This window comes from Triticum urartu, chromosome 3A (genome assembly GCF_056163025.1).
Source record: "Triticum urartu cultivar PI428250 chromosome 3A, HENAU_Tu73, whole genome shotgun sequence".
Classification (NCBI taxonomy): Eukaryota; Viridiplantae; Streptophyta; class Magnoliopsida; order Poales; family Poaceae; genus Triticum; species Triticum urartu.
Genome location: NC_141875.1, coordinates 723,678,202 through 723,683,457, shown reverse-complemented (window position 1 = coordinate 723,683,457; position 5,256 = coordinate 723,678,202). Strand labels below are relative to the sequence as shown.

The 5,256-nt window shown below is 40.3% G+C and overlaps 1 long non-coding RNA gene across 1 annotated transcript; it reads right to left on the bottom strand.

Moving 5' to 3' along the window:
• Positions 1 to 710: 710 nt before the first annotated feature.
• On the bottom strand, positions 711 to 4,325 carry LOC147982215 (uncharacterized). The gene is made up of 4 exons (XR_015600008.1): positions 3,906 to 4,325; positions 2,930 to 3,059; positions 1,590 to 1,729; positions 711 to 919 (listed from the first exon to the last, which is right to left on the bottom strand). It is a non-coding gene; the product is annotated as an uncharacterized LOC147982215 (long non-coding RNA).
• Between the last annotated feature and the right edge of the window lie 931 nt (positions 4,326 to 5,256).

Here is a 5,256-nt window from a genome sequence, read left to right as displayed (position 1 = left end):
TCGATTAAACCTTCCATTCAAGAGAATTGCCTACCAATGTCAGGTGGGCTTTCAATAGCAAACTTTACTTAGCCAGATCCTATTAAGAAAATAATGGAAGAATCGGTACAGAACACAAATAGGAGCATATAAACTTATACAGAGAAATCATGCAGCACCTCAAATCTCATAAACACTCCTCTGAAAAATACACTTGGTTTTCCCCCTATCCTTAAGCACAGTGAATACCCATATTTATGAATACGATTATATACTCGTGCGGGAACATGAATAGAAATTCAAAGAGCTAGAAACTCAGAGAGATTATCAATTCAATGTGCGAAGCCTAGGCCTAATAACTTTGCTTAATGCCAGAAGACAGAATGCATGATTAGACATACCATGAAGATAATCAGTGATTTAGCCTGTATTAAGAAGAAGCAATAGAAGAGCTCCAATCTTATCCATACAAAACATGAACTAATTATGTTGGCTAGCACCTAGATCAAGGCTTGCATGCTACCACTAGAGATGATGCAGACCACCCCTGCCGGTTCTTCTCTAACCCTTATGATGCAGTCTGGTCATGAAGCAGTCCTGGTAGACGGACATCTCTACAATGCACATTTTTCTTGATCAGCATTAAAGATTAGTCCGATTTATTTGCTTTAATTGAATTTGGACTGGAGAATGGAGCAGGGATTTAAGAATAATGAGTTACTTGCCTGGCAAATTCCAGACATATATGGAAGGTGAACCACGGTGCCATCAGTCTACTGCAGTTCACAACAGTATAGGGGAAGTGCCATCTGCCATAGTTCCTCCACTCCACAGCATCACCAACTATGGCGGCTGCCCGAGCTGATTCAAACTATTGTCGATGCACCTCCTCCTCCCCTTCATGTACATTACGGACTGCAGTGTGGTCGGGGCATGGAAGCTGAGGATATTGAAAGGATTTCAGCGTAGGGCAGGGGACCAAAATCAATAATAATATTACAGAAAAAAATACCATGCAGCTCAACGGATGACACCCACTTTAAAACATAAGACAACTGGAAATAGGATAACCGCAACACAAATTGATCATGTAGTTGCTGAAATTCCAATCAGATTACCTAGCTGAGATTTTAAAATGTGATCGGGTAAAGAAAACAGGAAACATATTTTATCTCTCTAGGATTCAGAGGAAACCAGAAGCTGAAAACAATACCAAGAATTCTTGCAAAAGAACCAAGCTGGGAATGAATACTTGCTCACATGCTCATAATTACAACGAAGGTTAACTTCATAGGAAGTCTATTTGACACAATGAAACCGAAATTATCACTGAGGCAGGGCACTCCACAAAGGTCACAATTTATGAAACCTTCCAAGCAGCAAAAAAAAACCTTATGGGCAACAAGGTCACAGAGTCGACTACCTTTTTTTTGGCAAGAGACAATACTACTACTTGATACAATAAATTTCTTGGGTACTCGTGTGAACAACAGACGAAAAGAATGTTTTCCTCTCATCTGGTTTCTGGTTTGTGGTTTGTCTAAACAAGTGGTTTCCAACTGCCTACTAAAAGCAATACCATTCCACAACAAAACAGGGCATAAAACAACCTCTTCCGATATTTTTCACTACGCTTCATATAGGTGCTCTAGATCATCTGCGCTCCACCATAGATCAAGCATGTCGGGTAGTTTTTCTTCTGCAAATGAATGCTTATTGATCAATGATCAAGAACGTAGATGATGGTTACCTAAAAAACACAAAAGATATAGTAAGTATAGCTAACTAATTAAAACAGATAAATGCATTAGCAGTTCCCCCAACCCATGCTTCAAACTATATTTTCCTCTGGAAAAGAAGATTTAGAACAGTCTACGCTGTAATAACATTACAGGTAAGGAAAAAGAAGTTCACGGTGTTACAACAAATATATATTTGTTCACTACTACAGAAACAGCATCAGCATCGGGTCTGAACTCCTATAGCCGGTTTTTCGAACCGATTACAAAGCCATCGGTTCCCATTGAAACTGATTTCGACATGGATATTTGCACAGCTATCAAGCAAAACAGCGTCGTATATAACTTCCATATTTGCACAGCTATCAACTGAAGCAACATCATATATCAACTCGTCATTTTTAAGCATCTTTGACCAACAGAAATAGTTCTTTAGGATAGTCCTAACCAGATCTCTGTAGCCAAATAATAAGAGCCTTAGTCATGTCAGAATTATCATAATCAGAGAACAAACATTATCCTTTTTGCTTACTAGTTTCATTATATATGTACAACACATGGATAAGCAACCTGGAAATGTTCATTGCATTTCATCATGATGGCAAAACAGGAGAACAGTTGCTTCATTTGCTATTCCATTCTAGCCGGTGCATGTAGAGTCAAATTCTAACTAATTGTATCATTATTTTAAGACCTGTAACCTCCTCTTACTGCACATAAAACAACAAGTTCAGATATATATATATATATATTAGAACACAAGGAATATGCATTGCTCACATAAGATTATATGAAAAAGAGAAAGTATTTGATAAGCATTGCTCATAGCAGAATGTAAAATTTATAAGATCTAAACAGATAGCCCTAGCATTGCACATTTAATCTTGTGTAATAGCATATCACAGATAGAACAGGAAACCTGGTAAACTCAGTTAGTAGCCCTTTTCGTTGCTTACTTGCACTACTTATTTTGAAAGCAAGCTGAAGAAATATGTGTAAACATCAACTAAATCAATTAGGAAACATGTGATTCATGGCGTATAACACAAACTGGTTCAGAAAATACTATTGGTCTAAAGTCCACTAGGAAACACATGCAGCAAAGAAATGCAGAAACACATGTCATCTCGCAGAGAACTCAACCACAGAAATTTCCAGTCTTCTGTAAAGTACTTGTGCGATCAAATACAGAAAACGGAAGCTCAGTTTACCTACTTAAAATCAGTAGATATAGGAGGAAACTTTTCTACAAAGTAATCTTGCGAAATAAGCTCAAGCGGCCAATACTCCATCATGACCTGGATGGTTTTCCGAATCCAGAATTAAGGGATTCTAATGCATCTGAAATGGTAGAATATACAGCTGAATTAGTTCACTCTTACCCACGTCATTAACACATATTTGAAAGGAAGACTACAAAATCTAGACGAGAATGGAGAAACTACATAAATAAAGATATACCGAGTAGTTTCATTCTCTGACACGAGATCTGCAGGATAGTTTCAATGCTATGTTTGTCATGAGGTTTCTAACTATGATTGATAAACAAAAACAGAGGATGGGGACCCATGAGTTTTCCCTGAGTTGCGTAGAAAACTGGCCTTTAAGGATAATAATGGAGATAGTATCATTACATAATTGGTTTATATTCCCGTCTCTCCTCTCCAACTAGACAGCTTGGGCATAAACTGCGGAATTAACAAAAATAAATAAAAAGATGTACTTTATACAGTTATGAAATCAGAACCTAATGAAATGACCAATTCACAGAGCTAGGGTGTTTACGAGAGCAAGTACAATATTAACAAAATTAATTCATCTCTAGTCTCTAGATTATAGTACTTTCGGCGTCACTAACACATTATTCAAAATTAAGAGCAATGCCTAGAAAGAGAGTACTAAACACAGGAGCATTAAAATTAACCAGGTATGCAATACTACCAGATTCTCCGCATAGTTCTACAGGAACCTGGTTGATCATGCGGGTTCGTTGTTTATGGCAGTGACTACGAACATCGACGTGACACTTGCACACTGAACAACCACATTCCCTACTCCTAAATCCTAATATCTCTCCGCCGTTCTTTTCTTGTTAATGTTCAAGTATATTTGTTGTGTGTTTAGCACGACATCCCGCTACTCATCTCTTACAAATGAGCAAAGAATGCTAGAACAGGGCATGCACACCTGATAATTCAGGAGCAAATTCGCCACAAAACGTCGGGAAAACCAGATCGAAGCATGCCTCACGACGGAGGACGGGGACCTCGAGACGCGGGGCACCAAGCACGGATGCCCGAACCCTAGGTCCCGGCGACGAGAGAGCCGCCGCGGGCGCACGCGACGCCGTCACGGCCACCAGAGCTCGGGCGCGGCTGGGATAGGATTTCGGGGGAGGCGGCGAACACATGGCGGAGGTCGTGTTTCAGGGAGGCGCCGAATCCAATGAGGGGATGAGCAGAGTCAGTGGACTCCGAGACTGGAGGGAGCATAGGAGTGGCCGGCGGCGCCAACCCCGGTGGCGGCGCCGGCGGCGAGTGAGAAGGCCGAAGGCGTCGTCGGGGCTCGGGAAGGAGAGGAGGCAACGCACAGGGACGAAGTAAATGGGCCGGCCCATTTGCGCGACGAGAAATACACCGGACGAATAGTACCGTACCGGAAGTTTAATCAATATGTGATCAGTTTATTAGGCCGAATTCTGCCTAGTGCATCGCCAACACGGGGATCATGCACGGCTGTCAGCTGCGAAAGATGCCAAAGCGCACAAATAAAAGAGGCCGCTGAGCCCAACCCGTGAACCAGCATCGAAAAGTGCACACGGACGAAAAGATGGCCTCCGAGCCCATCCGTGACCCAGCACCGATAAGTGCGCACGGATCAAAACAAATGCAGTGAAAAGATCCCCTATGAGGGCACAGTCGTAAGAAAAAATAGCGCAATTGCATCCCCCGGGTTGGCACGTGCTATACATTAGCACTGGGCTTTTTGTTCAAATTCCTTTTTTTAAGGACGAGCTACCCTGTTTAAAAATTCAAAAATGCTTTTCTATCTATTTTATTTTAGTTTTTCTATTTTCATAAATTCAAGAAAATGTTGGGGTTTTCAAAATGTTTTTGTTTTCAAGTTTTGTTCGGAGTTACAAAAAAATGTTCCTGTTTACAAAATTTGTTTGCAGATTCAAGAAAATAGGAATTTCAAAAAAATTCATGCTTCCAAATTTGCTTTGGAATTCCAAAAATTGTTCCCATTTTCAAAACTGTTCGATAATTCAAAAATAGTATTTTTAAAACAAATGTTCCCAAATTTCGAAAATAATTCAAAAATGTTCCGAATTTCTACTATGCGGTTTCAAAAAATGTATGGACTTTTTCTAAAAAATCCATGCTTTTTAAAGCCGGATTAAAAAAAACTAATCGCCATAGTAGCTATATGGGTCGGCTCAATCGGGGCTCTCCTTGTGCGGAAGGCCGACTACTGTTTGCACAAGGAGCATCATATAGGAGCTCCCAATAAATATGGCCTTGCTTCGCTTGAATGC